General features: G+C 43.2%; 1 long non-coding RNA gene across 1 annotated transcript in view; it reads left to right on the top strand.

Annotated features, from left to right (window-relative positions):
* LOC143485148 (uncharacterized) overlaps positions 1-17,485 on the top strand; it is a 55,179-nt gene extending 37,694 nt beyond the window's left edge. Inside the window, exons 2-4 of the long non-coding RNA XR_013122800.1 lie at positions 14,604-14,881; positions 16,468-16,538; positions 17,365-17,485. This is a non-coding gene — a long non-coding RNA (uncharacterized LOC143485148). The remainder of the gene's footprint in view (positions 1-14,603; positions 14,882-16,467; positions 16,539-17,364) is intronic.
* Positions 17,486-18,236: the final 751 nt, after the last annotated feature.

Genomic DNA, 18,236 nt, shown 5'->3' on the forward strand with positions numbered 1-18,236 from the left:
CATGAACTCAACAGGTTGCACAATTTTAAATTCATGTACCATGTAAGAGGCTCTTTTGCATGAAGTGGAGAGGGAGCCTCCTTTCTGAGTGTGTTTCAAAATTACGTTGCTCTCTGAAGCTGCATTTACTATTTCTGTAGCTATAGACATGTCAGCATCAGGATAGTGGTTTAGGAGTATTCTCTGAACAGCAGAAAAAAACATAGGTTTTGAAAGATCCATTATCTGGTTAATTTGCTGTATTACATCTTGCAATGCATCCTCAGATATGTTGAGTATTGTCTGCATTCTAAAGAAAAGTGCTGCCAAATTATGTGTAAGCTGGCACTGCAAATAATTTAGATTGGTATCACTAAAATCTTCATCTTTTAAATTATCCGTGTCTTCTGGATCGCTTTCGTTTTCAGTCTGAACAACTTCCACCACATTTTCAGTACGTGTTAAGATTCCTGGTTTAAACTGCAACTTGCAGTGCATGTCTCTGACACCATGCCACCATGGCTCCTGCTTTTGTGAGCATTAAAAGTGGTATAGACACTGGTTTCAAAATGACAATCTTTGTATGGGCACAGTACGTTTTGCCGCATCCGAATATGCGTACGGATATGTGAAAAAAAGTATTTTTCTGTGCATGGCTCTTCAAAGTCACAAAGTTGACAGTGAAACACATTTTTTGAAGCATCACTTGTACTGTCATTGATCTGAGAATGCACTTTGGAAAGATGTACCTTCAGAGTATTAAATGACTTAAATGTGCAGAGGCACTCTTGATGAAGACATGGTATTGGTGATAATCTTGTGTAACCACCATGTTTTAATCTATAATGTCTAAGTATCTGCCCTCTTCTTTCACACAAAAAGGTGCAAAACTTACAAGTGCTCGTCTTTGTCTAAAGTTTCGTGCCTGTGTAAGCGTTGGATGTATGTGCTTGCGCTCTGCACTGAGCTTCACGTGTTTTTGTGTCATTAAAGTTGTATGTTGCACCGTTCCTTCAGTCATCGTGCCTGCCTCTTCCACACGTCATAGAAAGACGAGCCGCAAAATGCCAGGATACACGACTCGTGGTAAGAAGGGGAAGAAGAAGGCCAAGCGCCGTCACACATCTTCCTCTGCCCTCGTGTTTGTGAGGGAGAAGAACGCAGAGTCGTTCTTTGAAGCGGTGTGGAGAGAGGCGTACCACACTCTTATGACAGAGGACATCCCCTTGGTGTACCCCGAGGAGTCCAGTGTGCCTATAGTGGTGGGTGTAGGTGCCTTGGCTCTGTAACCCCCCCCCCCCCCCCCCCCTCCGTGTACTCGGACGAGGAGAGTGAGGGTGAGGCCAGCTGCATCCCCCCCGTGTCTGCAGCTCCCCGGACGTTGGAAGAGGAGAGGGTCAGCCCCCCGTCGTCGTTGTACTCTGCCCCAACGGTGTATTATGGGGAAGGTGAGGTGGAAATCAGCCCCACTCTGTCAGTCCACTCAAACCCCAACGAGCGGAAGAGGAGGAGGTTAGTCCCCCTCCATCCATTTACTCTGAATCTACGGTGTATTATGGGAGGAAGAGAATGTCAGCCCACCTCCGTCTGTTTGTTCATCCCCCTCCGAGCACAACAGCGAAAGCGAGACAGCGCTTCTGTTTACTCGGAGGTGACCATGCGATCTGAGAAGGGGTGCCCGAGAGGAGTGTAAGGTCCTCGTGTCCCCTTGGAAGGGAGCAACATGAGTTATTCCTGCTACCCGACCTCAGTGGAGCCGATGTCGCTGGGTTGGGGTGACTCCGAGGGAGAGGAAGAGATGGAGACGTCAGGGGGTGAGGCGGCGCTATCCCCAGAAGCGCGTGTGGGCGGTGGCACAGTCCGTGGCCCAACGTGGAGGTTTGGAGTGCCCTCAGAGGCGCTGCGAGAAAAGAGACCGGGCGTTCATTCCGCGGGAGCCCCGAGCAGCACAACGCACGCACGGAAGTCGGTCCCGAAGACCGGGGGAACTCTGCCACCTGTCACGCCTGCGACCTCAGGAGGGGTCGCGCCACTGCTAGCGCTCTGGCAGGCAGCCAGGATGATTTCGTGGCTGCCTGTGCCTGTTTGTTTGTCTGTCCCTATGTTTCTCCCAAACCCCCTTTTCCCTCTTGTGCCCTTATTACACCTTTTGTTGTTTATTTTAACTGTATCAACAGCAGCCAGGGATCAGTGAATTCTCAGGCAGTAAAGGAGCACAAGATGGAAGAGCAGAGCCAGATCAGATAACTGAGCCATATCAGCCCAATCCAAAAGAAATAGTAGTTCAAACACTTGCAAACAAAACCCTACATTTCCAGGAGAAATTATTTCAAGAATTCCATTGGATTCATTACAGTCAGAGTGTAGTGTAAATGGAGTTCTCTGCTTTTACGGTCTAAAAGCATATCAACCTGACAAGTCTTCACTGGCGAAAAACAGTGATACAGCATTTATCTCTGCTGGGTTCAGAAATTGGAAAAAGGCTGTGGAGAAATTTACAGATCATACAAAAAGCAAGCCTCATAAGTTTGCAGTTACTACTGTTTGAGATTTACATTTTAATCCCTTCATATATTGTTTACTTTACAGTATTGATCAAACAGCTTATCATAATCTATATATAATTTGACTAGCCTTAAAGTATTAATCAAATTTCTAATATTAATCACTATATGTTTTGTTTACATTATACTATTAATCAAATTGCTTAATATCAACAATGACTGGGAAAGTGCTTGCATGTTCTTTCCAATACTTTATGTATTTGCATTAGGCTAAAAATGGGATGTGTGAGAGAAGGCTCACTGTGACCTTATGTGGTAAGGCCAGGTAGTAAGACCTCGCTTCCAGAATAAGAGACAGCTGTAGGTTGAACTATGGAATGTACGTGCAGCTCCTATGTATAGCAGAGGGATCACATAAAATGGGGAGAGGAGCAGAGGCGTTTATTCTTATACTTTTTTGCGATCGATCGCGATATAATACTTAATTTGTGACCATTTATACCTCCCCTCCACTAACAATTTACACTCGCCGCCACCCCCCATCTACAATCTCTGCCATTTTGGTATCAAAATGACGCACACTTCATGTTCACGTGATCAGTTGCTGAGCCAATATTTTGAATTAGTTATTGCTTACTTACTGAATGATTAGTTGTTTTCGTCCTGTTCCTTATGCATGGAAATCATTGCGTTGTTATTATTATAATTTTTAAAAGCTGATTTTAAAATAATTTAAATTTTTAAAGCTGGCTTACTATCTCACCATTGCTATGTCCATCGGGGCTCAAGACGGCATCATAACAGAACTGTCCATTACTCTGCTGGAACTAATATTTGCTCATTCTGGACTACCCTTCGCCCAGTACAAAAAACTGTGTCTCGTTCTGCCAATCTATGCAACTTGCGCTCTTTCCCTTCTACCAACTCCGGAGCTGTTTTGGCACTACTTAATGTTCGCTCACTGTCTAACAAGGGAATGCTACTCCACGAGTTTATACTGGACAATTGTATTGACATGCTTTTTATAACCGAAACCTAGCAACAAGCTGGTGATTTTTATGCTTTGAATCAGGCCACCCCCCAAACTATAAATACATTTGTAAACCTCATTCCTCTGGGAGAGGAGGTGATCTAGCTGTGATCTTTAATAGCAATTTTAATATTACTGAAGTGAGCATTACATCTGCTACTTCTTTTGAACATGTTACTGTTAAACTACCAGGCTCGGTCACTGTGATCTTGCTGTATCGTCCACCCAAACTGAATCCAACATTCCTTCTTGAACTGTCTGAACTACTTACTTTGGCCTGCACAGTCTCTCACCGCTTGTTGCTGGTCAGCGACTTTAATATCCATGTTAATACGCAAGATTGCAAACTTGCTTCTGACAGGATAAACTTGCTACAGCTCCCCCATCTCCTGAAACACGTGCATTAATGTTAAATGCACTAGCCCCCCTGAAAACTATAACTGTGACCTTTTCTTCTTCTGATTGGCACCAAGTCAGTCCTGAGTAAAACTCCTCCATTCTCTCAACATTGACGGTGTACAGATTTCACCTGTTACCCTGGTCCGGAATCTGGGTGTCCTTCTCGATCCTACCCTTAGTTTCACTGCCCACATAAACTCTGTTGTAAAAACTTCATTCTTCCACCTGCGCAATATAGCAAAGATCCGGCGATGCCTCTCTCAGTCTGCTGCTGAGTGCCTCATTCATGCTTTCATGTTCAAGCAGGCTAGACTATTGCAAATCACTGTTGGCTGGTATTAGTTCTTCCTCTGTTCATAGGCTTCAAATAGTCCCAAACTCTGCTACTCGTCTCTTCACTTACACCCGTATACATGATCACATTACACCTGTTCTCCAGGATCTTCACTGGCTCCCTGTTACATACCGGATTCAATGCAAGATTCTCTTACTGGCCTATAAGTGTTATGCATAGACACGTGAATGCGCATAAACCACGTGGTCTTATGCAGCGGTGCGTGACCGCACATACACCGGGTAAACCCTAAACGCCAAAACCACAAAATAAAACGAAAAACCGAGATCACCGCCAAAACACTCACAAGAAAAAATACAAAGGAAAACGTCTTCGTGAAGGAAGCACGAAGGAAAACCACCAAACAGAAGAGAAACAAAATAATAACGCAGAAATAAACTCAACGCGAGTTAAGCCTATGAAAACACAGCGCGCAAAACTAAAGAAACGCAGAAGTGCTCAACGCGATGTACGTAAGAACAGAATAGAAATGCAAAACCATGAAACAAAAAGAAACGCGGAATAAAATCAACGCGAGTTAGGATAACAAAAGGGAAACAAAAACCTCGGGGGGAAGAACTGGCTCACCAATTTGGACGGCGAAAAATAAAAACTTCTCAAAACGATCTGAAGAGAAACGAGAAGAATACAGCGGAAGGAAAACTTGAGACCCAAAAGGGCGCAGAAGTGAAAACACTTGAAGAAACAGCTACAGAGAAGAGAAGGCAAAATACAACGAGGAGTATACCAAGACGTTACCGGCTGACTGCTCGAGAGAATCAAACAACTCAGCGAAGAGACACGGCAGCGAGCCTCCCTAAGTTGGGAGCAAGGCAGCTGCATGTCATCTTCGCTGATTACGTCTACGTGACGTAGATCGCAAGCGCCCTCTGGTGGTCATGGGTGGGGCAGTGCTGGGGCCTGCCCTGACAATAAGGCTCTAAACAACATGGCTCCTCCTTATCTGTCTGACCTCCTACTTCCCTACAGACCTTATAGATCTCTTAGATCTTCTACTGTTGGACTTATAAAGGTACCATCATCTAAACTCTTTGATGATCTGGCTTTTTCCAGACTCACTCCTCGACTGTGGAACCCCCTTCCAACTGTGATCAAACAGTCTCCCTCTCTTTCCACATTTAAATCTAAACTTAAGACTCACCTCTTTTCTCTCGTCTATGATCTCCCTGCTCCATAATTCCATACAATCTTTGTACTGTTTTGTATGTTTTGTATTATATGTTTCTGTTTCCTTATGTATTGTAAGAGTCTTTGGGTTTCAGAAAAGCACTATATAAAAATAAAGTATTATTATTAGAATTTGTTGGTTTATATGAGGTGCCACTTACAACAGGACAAAACCTTGCAAATGTAGCCAAAGATGGCTCACGGGACAAACATATGATGGAGCAGCAAATATGTCTGTAAAATATGCTGGTGCACAGGCCTATCTTACACAAGCACAACCACTGGCATTGTTTGTACACTGTGGTCCTCACTGTGTTAATTTAATAACACAGGCAACTTGTGTAGCCTCATCCATCCTGCGTGACGTGCTACAGTGGGTCCATGAATTGGGGCATCTGTTTGGACTTTCAGGGAAGTTCAAGACCATCTTCTGCAATATTGCCACATCTAAACATGGATTGTTTACCACACTTAAGCCACTGTGTCCTACACGGTGGACTGTGCAAGTCACAGCAGTCCATTCAGTCCTCAAACAGTATGAGGAAGTGTTACTCAGTTTGGAGGAGTTGGCTTCAGCTGGTGGCTCAGAAACAGTCTCCTTAACAGATACCAGAAAGGGAACACCGTGCTGGGACTCCATCTTGCATCGGAAGTTCTTGAGGAAATGGAATGCCTCAACAAATCCTTACAAAGCCAAACCATCACAATTGCAGGCATGCAGGCTGTAGTAAATTATGTCAAGACAGCTCTGCAAGCGAAAAGAACAGAGGAAAGATTTCAACAGATCTTTGACAGTGCAACAGAGCTGGCTTCGTATCGGCCGATACTGATCCGATACCCAGTGGCAGACTTAGCAATTTGGAGGCTCAAGGCGAAATTAGCTAGGGGCCCCATCAACATTAATATGTGAGAAATAAGTCAGCTAATCAGGGGGCCCCTACAGAGGGCTGCAGTGGGAGGGGCCCAAGGCAGTTGCCTAGCCACGCCTCTATGCAAAGACCGCCTCTGCCGATACCGATCTGATAGAGTAAAACTGTGCTGAATCGACTTAAAGCAATTTTTTTTAAAACACAGACATACTGAATTACAAGTTTATTGAAAACTCTGCACAGTATAGCACACTTAAACACACATAAAACATGTAAAAACAACACAACTTGCATTTGTTCAGTCAGTGCAATTATGAATATAACATTGAATGTACCAAAGAACCTGAAACAAAAACAATAGGTTCACAACTTTGGTCAAACATGAAAAAAATAAACTGCAAGAAACCTTTTAAATGGTTCAAGAATTCTAAATATAATTTAAAATAAATAAGGAGATGAAATAAGAGAAACAGCAATACATATGCGGCTAGTTTGCAAGCGCAGACATCACGCAGAGCACAAAGCATGTAACGGCCAGAAATATGTGTACTGTCTCGTTAAGGGAGCGAGTTGAGCGCGCGTATGGAATATTGTTTTTTTAGCTTTCTGCCGTAGACCGAGTCAGACCACTGCTCTTTAAATTATTTCTGTAAGTAACGCATTAAATGAGCTTTGGACAACTCACCAGTTCAACTATGAACAGTGAAGTATTGCTGGAGCCCAGGTTTATTTTGGTCAACCAGCAAATAAACGGACTAAGTGGAATACCACCAGCGCGAGTATTAAGGTTGAACTAACTCCAAAAAGCAAGCAATACAAGCATAGAATTAGACTGAATAGATCTGTTTTTATGGATCGGTCACATTGTCCCCAATACCCGATCTAGAATTTTTTCAGATATTAATATCGGAATCGGTGCATCCCTAATATTGACACATGTGCACGTTTTACTTTCAAGCTCCGCGCCCCACCTAGGGAGCGCGCCCCCCACTTTGGGAACCACTGATTAAATCCATTTAAATCCCATGACCGTCGATAGTTGCTTATTATTTGCTGTTGTTTAATTTTCTATTCTTTGTTGTTTACTATTATATCTCTGATTTAGATTAGTAGATTTACATATAGGTTTAGTTTCATTTTGAGCCAAATTATTCCATATGCTATTCTTTATAATGCATCAATTGTAATATCAAGTATTCAATAAATTTGGACATTCATTAATCTGGTCACAGTGGTAAATACATATTTTGGTCAATGGTATTAGGTCACTGCACGGAATCAGAACTTAACCCTTTGGTAATGAGACTGATTAGACCATATTCCACCTATTCCTGTTATCACAATATTGGTTCCTGAGCAATGAGGATGATGCCCCGTTCATAATTCATTAATAACCAGTGTATTTGCTACACTTGATAATCAGCTTGATAGTTGGGCTTAGCAATGTCTTATGTTGATACATTTGTTAGGGGTGCAGGAAAAAATCGATTCGAGCTCGAATCGTGTTTCTAACATTGAACGATTCAGAATCAATTCTCCCATTTTCAAAAAATCAATTTTTTTTGGGTGCATGTGTGCCTTCTCCGCCACCGTAGTGCTAGGCAAAACAAGGCAACAGCTTTGACTATGTGCAAGCATGCTAGTAAAGCTATAGCGGGTTGTGTAGTGTACGGTATTTGTTGTTGCGCTGCTAAAGTATGAAGACCACACGGCTCCAAGGTCTTTGAAAGCAAACATTTGGAAACACTTTTGACTGTCAACCCGGTCCAGATAAGAATGGGCTTGATCGTTTGCACACGCATAAAGACACTACAGATGATATTTGGGAGTTACAGTGATTATAACTCCTGGTAAAATAAAGGTTAAATAAAAATAACTTTTTATGTGAAAAAGAATGCTAAGGTATATTAAGGTATATTTTAACCACAATACTCAAGAAACTCATATATTCTAATCAAATACGGTATATATATTTTTTTTTTTCATCTGTGAAGTGGAAATTCTAGCAGCTAACGTAAGCCTACCCATTTTATTAATGTAACAACACTTTTATTTTTGCAAGCACTTTCATATATTTTTAATTTTTGTGATTTGTTAAGGAAAAACGTGTAATTTTGTGTTTACATTATTGCAGCGTTTCTCAAAGTGTGGGGCGCGCATGGGTATTGCAGGTGGGGTGCAAGCAATTGGAAGAAATGAACCTTTCTAAAGCCTGGTTTATACTTTCACGAGTGACCGTAGCACGTGACTCCGCCCACCTCGCGTGAACGGTGGAAGCATTTATACTTTCCGCGTGCAGTGTTGTCTGAAACGATATGTGGTAGTATAAAGAAACACCCCTCAACAACAGGGGAATGAAGCTTTATGACGAATGTTAATGTTGTTTTGTGTTTCAGGTTTGAAAGTGCTGAAATTTAGGCTAAAGTACTCGAAAATGCTTGAAATTGTAACTACTTCGTTTCACAACAAATATCTGTCTGACTGAACAGTTCTCTTGTATTACGTCTTGTAATTCCAGGACGAAACATGAGAGAACGTGAAGACGTTAAGGCATTTTGAAAATAAACAACCATTAAATAATGTGATAAAAAAGCGAATTATTTCGAATCATTTTGAGTATATGTATAAATATTTATACTTATGTATATATATTTATATTTATGATTTTTACATCATTTTCGCTCGCGACCCATCAAGTATAAACCAGGCTTAAACCAGGCTTAAGCCTGTCGATTTAATGCCTGTTCGGTTCTCATAAGCCCCAGATGTTTAAAACGTTCGCCCCCCCGTCAACAAATCACGTTTGCCATAACCACAACCCCCCCGGCTACAAATTATGTTTGCCACCCCCCGGTCAACAAATTCTGTTCGCCATCCATTCGTGGGGCTTCTTCTGAGGTGGGGAATGATAGAAAAAGTTTGAGAACCACTGCATTATTGCAATATGTTGATAAAACCTTTACAATTATAATATCTTTATAAATGTCAAAGTCAAATTTATTTATATAGCGCTTTTCACAACACACGTTGTCACAAAGCAGCTTTACAATCGTATGGGTCCAGATCCCTAATGAGCAAGCCAAAGGCGACAGTGGCGAGGAAAAACTCCCTATAGGGTGGGGATTAGGAAGAAACCTCGGGAGGACCAAGACTCAAAAGGGAACCCATCCTCCATTGGGCGGCCCATTAACACAAGTCCGTGGTTGTAGGGTGGTTCCACAGTTCCATAAATGTACTCTGCTTTTATGCCAGCAGACCGGAGTAGCTCGTTTTGAATTGAGAATAGCTTTTTAATCGGAAAATAATTGTTTTTGAATTGAATTGTTAGAATCTGGAAAAAATTGAATCGTGACCCCAAGAATCGATTCTGAATCGAATCGTGGGATTCCCAAAGATTCGCAGCCCTAATATTTGTGTAGCTAGCATTACCCTAGCTAGTGTAGCTAGCATTACCCTAGCTAGCTAAAACGCATAGCATAGGTCTTGTAACATTTTAAAGTAGACATCTAAAAGTCGAACACTGGACAGGATCAAAGTGGATGTAATCTACAGTATCGCCATACCGTTCTTTCATGTACCTTATTCTAGGATGTTCGCGCAGTGCCTCACTGACTTCACCGTCAGTACGTCGGCAAATACATCCGCCCATTTTGCTGCTTCTGCAGAAAAAAATAACACTCCCCACACAACACACACTCACACAGAACCTGAATCTCACTCTCCCTGATACTCTGGTACTCGACTCCCAGCCGAGGGTGAAACACTCAATCACTCAGTTAACCCGTCCAATAACCACCACCGTGTATTAGAGTCCTGCACCGGGTCGGGTACCCGCGGGTACGGGTAAATAAATGCTGAAATGGGTGGGTTTTACACATACCACAATTTTACGGGTGGGTATGCGGGCGGGTAAGTTAAATAAGTGGTCATTAGTAGGTTTTTATTTGCTACGTAATTAACATAGTGTTACCTTGTGCATGATTTTTTGTAGCTTGCTTGGTGGTTACAAAGCTAAATGGGAGGCCGTGCTAGAACAAAGAAAAATGACAAGAGAGAACTTAGCGCGCTGCTCCCACCACAGCAGATTGGCAAGTACTACCACTCACTGTCACTCCCAGAATACAATGCGTTGCTAGTTCCGACCCTACAATGTGATTGGCTGAGAGGCGATCTAGGAGTGCCAATATTACACGTTATAGCACTGTAACCGAAGCTCTCCATGTATTACTCCGCCACATACAGGTAACCTAGCAACGAAGCAGCGTTTACAAGCCAAACAGCGCAACTACAAACAAGCAGCAACATTATCAAAATGAATTACTATTTTGACTGGTGTAACCCTGCGTTGTGTCTCTGTGTTGTTACTCTGGCTGAATGGAGACTCGGATCCCGGTCGATTCAAACAGTTCTTTTTATTTGTGTTGGTGACTGATCTGTATGAGCAAACAAATTAAACAAAGTCTGACGACTGTAGTGAATGTGTAGCCTGCGTGGCGCTCTCCCTCAGCACATGGGAAACTAGCTCTTCTCTTAGCTCACTTCTCAAACACTGAGAATGACGCAAGAACGCGCACACAAGATTAACATGCTACCTTCGAAAGTAAAGAATATAAATATTCACCAAAATTAACTCAATATACAGAATGCAGTTCTCCACTTAATAATAAAGTGAATAACAAATGAAAAACACACTGGGGAATTCACATACCTGTATGAGCAAACAAATTAAACAAAGTCTGACGACTGTAGTGAATGTGTAGCCTGCGTGGCGCTCTCCCTCAGCACATGGGAAACTAGCTCTTTAGAGCGGAGAAACATACATCGAGTGAAATGTACAAAAATGACCATTTACAAAGTTCACAGCTAGACTACAGCTTACACACACGTCTACACTCATACTTATTATATTTTTTACTACACACTGTTTACTTATAACATTTCTAATGAATGAAAAAAATAAGTTAACTTTGGAGCCATGAATTACATACCTTCTCTTAGCTCACTTCTCAAACACTGAGAATGACGCAAGAACGCGCACACAAAATGGCGTCTCTTAAAGAAACGGTACATAATTACAACTCATTTAACAAAATAAAAGAACTCCCCCACACAAGTAACACAAATATGTACAAAATGCTGAAAAGTACTTGATATACCCAATCAGGATTTGGTGGGATTTTAAACCATTAAAAAGTTTCATTTCACCTCTGTTACACTGGAGTATTTTTAACCAAACAGGTCTTATTTTCTCGTCCTCTTTAACTCAAAATCTTTCAATAAACAGCGATAATGAAACTGTGGTATAATCGCAATACACTGATCTACGGCACTCGGCCTACGACCGCAGCACAGCAGTGCCTCTCGTGTATTATTGCATAATTAACCCCTTACTTTCCCAACAATAGGCTACTGTACATAGGGCCTACATATAGGCCTAGCAAACTGACGTTAGCTGCCACTGCATTAGTCATCATGTCGGACTCGGAGCAGATCAAAGCAAGATTGGCCAAATGTTTATATAAAATAGTCAACAATGCCTTTTCCCCAAAGCTTCAAACCGCCAAGGCGTGAGGACAAGGAGAGTATTGCACAGCTGGCTGTGAATTTTGTCAGTCGAGACATCAGGTCTTTTGAAACCGTTAGTGGTGTTGGTTTTTTGGAATTAGCCCAGGGCTTGATCAATGTCGGAGCTCGGGCAGGTGCAGTAGATGCACATCAACTTTTGCCCGATCCTACCACTGTCTCTCGCAGACTTAAGAAGTTCGCGGAGGAAACTAGGCAGAAAATTGCTCCTGAGATAAGGTCACAGATGACTGGCTGCAATGGTGCTGTCACGCTCGATTTTTGGACTGATGACTTCCGAAAAGTGGGCTATCTCTGTGTGACCATGCACTACATCAACCAGGAGTGGAAGCTGAAGGAGAGAGTGCTTTGCACTGCCAAATGAGACAGCTCACTGCGGAAAACAGCTGACAATATAAAGCCAGCTTTGATACAAGCACTCCGTAAGTTCGGACTGGAAGACTTCTTCTCCAAACTCGTGTATGTTACGGACCAGGGCTCAAACATCATCGCTGCTCTCTGTACAGTAACAAGATTGAACTGCTCAGCTCATGTCCTGAACACAGTGCTGCACACCACGCTGGGGAAACACACAGAAGGAAAAGTGTTTGGTGAAGAGATCAGTGGGCTTATCCCACTGCCAAAATCGCTAGTGACTTATTTTAAACAAACGCACCTTCAGAGCCGTCTGGAGAAAACACTGAAAGCGTCGGTGGAGACGCGGTGAAACTCGCTTCACACAATGCTGGACTCCATCAGCAGCCAATACGAGGCCATCCATGTTCTCCTAGAGGAGTGAGGCGAGGAAGACCGCTTGACCGCTGTAAGCAAGGAGACTTTGCTGGACATCGTGGCTTTTTTGGCTCGATTCAAAGACGCAACCAATGCATTTACATTTACATTTATGGCATTTGGCAGACGGCCTTATCCAGAGCGACTTACATTATCATCTCATTTTTTATACAAGTGAGCAATTGAGGGTTAAGGGCCATGCTCAGGGGCACCTCAGTCATGGCCTGGGGATCGAACCTGCGACCCTCCGGTCACAAGACCAGTTCCCTAACCACTAGGCCATGACTGCCCTGGAATGTCTTGGAAGCTTCGAAAACACCCACCATTCACCTGACAGCTGTGTGGAGGGAGCGCTTAAGACGACACCTTCAGCCGTGCTCGACTGACAGCATGACATTGTCATCCCTGAGGGAAAAATGTCTCAAGGTCCTGGAGGAGAAGTTTCAGCTACACCTCCTGCACAAGCTGGCAATGATTTTGCACCCAAAATTGAAAAGCCTGAAGCTGCTTTCCAATGCAATTGGAGATTAGCAATTGTTGATTAGCATCTAGGGCTGCAACTATCGAATATTTTTGAAATCGAGTATTCTGTCGATTTTTTCATCGATTAATCGAGTAATCTGATAAAATCACACTTTTGTGTTTTTAACACAATAATATTGATAGTGTGTAATGCAACATGAAAGTTCTCTTACAATGAGCAAGCAATTGGCTATTATTCCGCTTGGAGAAGCACAGTTCACGTGTGGATGCTTTCGGTTTAGGTGCTGAAGCATTGAGGAAGTACTGTTATGGTAGGCCCAGTGCTTAATTTGTAAATCAAACGATGCCGGAACGCAAACAGCGGCATGATACAAGGGGTCACTGAGGCCAACAATGTCACCGGATCGCACACAAAATGCAACGCTTAGGCGCACAAATGTTAATAACAAGCCAATCCGTTTACATAAATTACTTTTAAATGATTTACGTGTGTTTTATAAGTGTTTTAAGTGTTTTGACATTCGTCAAATGTTCATCCCCCTGTTTTTGAGGGGTGTTTCTATATACAGGGCTCTCAAGTTTTGGATTCATGTCAGAGTGTGAGAGTTGTTGACGAGGGGTGGCGACCGTTAATTGTTGAGCGGGGGGGGGGGGGGGGCGGACGTGAGTTGTTTAGCGGGGGGGGGGCGTGTGGGGGTGTGCGAACATAAGTTGTTGAGCGGCGAGATTTTTTTTTCTCGCCGTGTGAAATCGGAAGTGTGGCATGTGAGCGTGTGAAGACGGTCAAATGCGTGTGTCACACGCTCAATGCGTGAGACTTGAGAGCCCTGCTATATACCACATATCGTTACGCACAACGCTGTACAGAATGTGACGCGTCAAGTTTAAACGCTTCCGCGGAGCTACGCGCTACGGTCATTCGCGAAAGTATAACTAGCTTTTAGCTTAATGGAGACGCAGAAAGGCATCGCTAAAAGGGAGAGCTCTTATGTGATTTAGGAAGTCTGAATGTGGATCTTGTGTTTAAAAAATGTCTTTTATAGAATTATTTGTTCAATAACTATTTGTTCCGCCAGGATCCGGCTCAAATTAAGCCCTGGGTAGGCCAAATCCGTTTTACAGTGAATACACTGCACTACATTGTCCACCTTGCACAGCAAAAAATGGTCCCACACTTTTGACATTTTTGCCCTTTTACGGACACCGCTATCTTCATTTTGCGCCATTTCCATCAAAACAAATCACGCCGCCTTAAACCTGTGCGTCAGTCCGTGTAAAACAATGATACCGGAGCTGTGCAGTAGTACAAAGCAGGATTTTAAACATATAAAAAAGATGGTGACATAAATTAAACGAAGCCTCGAGTATTTTTTGTAATCGAATTACTCGAGTTACTCGAAGAATCGTTTCAGCTCTATTAGCATCTATTTATGTCGTTAATTTCTTATTTCTATTCTTAACAGAACTCCGCGAGAGACGCGACTCTTCACCAGGCCCCAGCACCGAGGTTTTGAACCAAGCACCAAAGAGACCTCGTCTCGCCCCATCTGATCATTTGTCCGATGTTGAGGATTCCAGTGAAGACACTGAGCCAAACGATGAAGTTTCAGCATACATCGAACTCAAGCCACCTAAGGACGAATCGTTCGATGTTCTTTTGTGGTGGAAAGAACACCAGGACGATTTCCCCAACCTGGCAACAATTGCCCGAAGTGTCCTCTCAATCCCCGCATCCAGCGCTGTGAGTGAGAGAGATTTTTCCTCCGCTGGTTTTGTGATACAAGAGCGCAGAACGCAGCTCAAACCTGGAACTGTGGACGACATACTGTTCCTGCACAGTAACCTAGGATAGATTTTATTTAGTTGTTATATGATGTGTGATTTTATTTAGTTGTTATACTGTTATATTTGTTCCCTCTCGTTTTGCATTGTGTTATGGAACCGGTTGGCTACATAAATTTTCTTGCGTTTTACCAGTTGCTACTTTTAGTTAGGAATACAGGGACTTGGATATTTCCGCATGACAATGGTTGAGCCGCGGCCATTTTTCTCCGGTCGCGCTGTCTAAGCGAAATCAGTCATCGCAAGCGCGCGGTAAAAAAAAACGCTGTTTTCATCGGTTTGTAGGAGGTTTCTTCCCAGAGTTTTCGTAATATGACATAACTGAATGTTCGCTTTCTCTCATCCCGTTAGAGGAATTCACATTTCGTGCTCCTGTTTCTTTTTGAGCCTGGTTGAATTTTAACTTCGCGTTTGGACCGTTCAAAAACATTGTGGGATTGTTCAAAAGATATTAATAGATACGTGGACCGTTACATTATATTCTTGTTTATTGTTTCCTTAAGTTTTATCCCAGTCTGTACAGTTTAAGGTAGGTTTTAAGGCTCCCAAGGCAACGTGTTGGTCCGATGAACCATGATAACGGCGGGCACGGACTAGCCACATGCTAAAACTAGCCAGGGTTGCCAGGTCCTACAAAAATATCCCGCACAAAGTCAGTGTAAAACCCGCCCTTCAGCAGCCTAGCCCAAAGCCCAAAGTTATTGACGGGGGAGGGGGGTGGCGAGTGTTTAAAATGGAGACACATTAAGTATTATATCGCGATCGATTCTTTGTGTTGACTTGTAACTCCCGCGGTGGCCCAACTCAAAAGTAGCCCAAAAAACCGCACCCTGCCACCCCAGAATTTTTACCCGCGGCTGAATTTTCAAACAAGCCCAATTTGGCGTGAAAACCGCGAACCTGGCAACTATGGCCACATGCTAAAACTAGCGCACATTTCTTGATCACAAGATTTAGGTTAATTGCATTAAAAAAATAGGGCCGATTTAAATGTGAATATCTTTGGACTGGCTTGATTAAATTTGACAATTGAGGCATCTTTTTTTTAGTTATATTGTGCTGCATATAATACAACTATTTTAAATGTGATTAAATAATTTTGAAAAAAATGTCCAAGTCCCTAAATACTGTTACTGCACAGCAACCTTATATTTTATTTTGTGTTGTACTGACGTTTTTTCAGAGACGCATTGAAAAATAAAGTGCTCTATAGCAATACTTTAGATTTGTGTGATTTGTCATGGGCACGGGTGGGTAACGGGTAGAATATTAACGGGTTCGGGCGGGTACGGATTTAACTTTGAAATAGCCACGGGTTCGTGGGCGGGTGGGTGCTGTACTCTGCGGATACGGGTGGATGCGGGTCTCAAAAAACAGACCCGTGCAGGACTCTACCGTGTATACACGCACCAGGAGAGAAGTCACAACCTCTGCAATAAGTTTATCACCGGGGTTTAGTTAATTTAACTGTTCGTCTGTTTCCAGGAAAACTCCGATGCCGAGGAGGCAGACACCTGTGGGTCCCGCTCAACGGAATTTGTCGTTGGCTGACTGAAGTAAGGCCTTCTAATTCCCCAGGAATTAGAAGTAAGGGAGCTAATTCCCCACTCCGAACTCACATCTTTTATACTTTTACTCATCAATACACACGGTGTCCACGAGATGAACAAGAGGTGATCAACTAAATGTGATTGGACAATACATGACATAATTAACACTGATTTGACAGATGCATATTAGCCTCTCCCCCTGCATGCCCCCTCCACGGTCAGCATCCACGTGATAGACTGGGTGTCGCCATAGTCCCTTCCAAGTGGAGATTAGGCGTCTCCAACGAGGTCAGTTTAGGAACAGCAGAGGAACATCAGATTAGGACTGAGCCGAGGCCGTCCAGAGAGAACACAAACACATCTGAGGTCTACTGAAGCCACGAGGATGGCTTCAGTGCCATGATAAACACACGTATATGTAAATAGATCTCTAACACCTATATCTAATGTGTTTAATGTATACTAAGAAAGCCTGACATAAATGGAAATCATCAAATTTCCATCACAGTTGTTTTGTGTAATAAGAAATATCGAGGAGATATTTTACATAGCGTTCAGGTGCCAATGCTGTCCATGGGTCTGTTTCCTGATAATGAACGATCTTAGAAATTTACGAACAACTTTAAGAACACCAGTTTTGCTAATGTTTCCCAAAAGTCTTCTTAGTAGAGGTGGGCGGATTGATCCAAATATTGATAATATCGATACCAACGCTGGTATTGGTATTGGAACAATACTTGTGTAAAAAGCTTTACTCAATGTTTTTTTTTCTCTCCCGCATGCACTGACTGCTGTGCACATGGATTCATCCAAGTCTCTTCTCTGTCTGTAGGAGCAGCACTACGTCACAGCATGGAGCAGCGACCCCCCCCAATATCTCATCTTTCGTCAATATCTTTTTCGTCCAAAAACATGGACGTTAGGTAAATTGGCAGTCCCTGACAAAATTCTCCCTGAGTGTGTGTCTGTGTCTCTATGTTCAATAAAAAGTAGTGTCTGAGTGTGTGTGTGTGTGTGTTTGCTTGTATGCCCAGTGGTGGATGGTGCTCTGCCACTAGGGTCTGTCCTCTCTCCCCTTCCTGCACCCCATTCAGTCCCCCAGGGGGCTGTGGCTTCCGGTAGAGAGTACGCTGTGTGCAATTGGCTGCCGCTTCTCGCCGGTGTGTGTGTGATTGGTTGTCTGTGACTCGTACCTGTGTTAAATTGTAAAGCGCCTTGGGCACTTGGGCATTTGGATAGGCGCTATATAAAACGAACATTGATTCATTCATTCATTTTGTTGCACTGTCACTTGGCTCAGCAGTGCCAAACAGCCATGCAGACTTAGCCTGGCCCGCCCACTCAGCGCTCTCCTCAAGCCAAAATGTCTCAGTACGGAGAGAGACACCACATGAGTTTTGAAATGTCTGAGAGGAAGAGAAGCGCCATTTGGCTTTATTTTATTGCAGAAACTGAAACTACAATTAGCTGTATAGTTTGCAACAGGGCTGTTAAATACAGTGGAAACACAACAAAGCTCCACAAGCACATGAAAAGCCATGGAGCAGAAAACGCAGAGCTGCAGAAACGGAAAGGAGAGACACCCCCCCATTCCCTGGCCCCGACAGACCCAGACCCTCGACCCAGAGACAGAAGTCACTGGCAGTGGCCTTTCAGTCTAGCAGCAGAGAATATCCAGGTAGATAAGAGTGGTCATCTTTCAGC

The sequence above is a fragment of the Brachyhypopomus gauderio genome, chromosome 1, assembly GCF_052324685.1.
Source record: "Brachyhypopomus gauderio isolate BG-103 chromosome 1, BGAUD_0.2, whole genome shotgun sequence".
Taxonomy (NCBI): domain Eukaryota; kingdom Metazoa; phylum Chordata; class Actinopteri; order Gymnotiformes; family Hypopomidae; genus Brachyhypopomus; species Brachyhypopomus gauderio.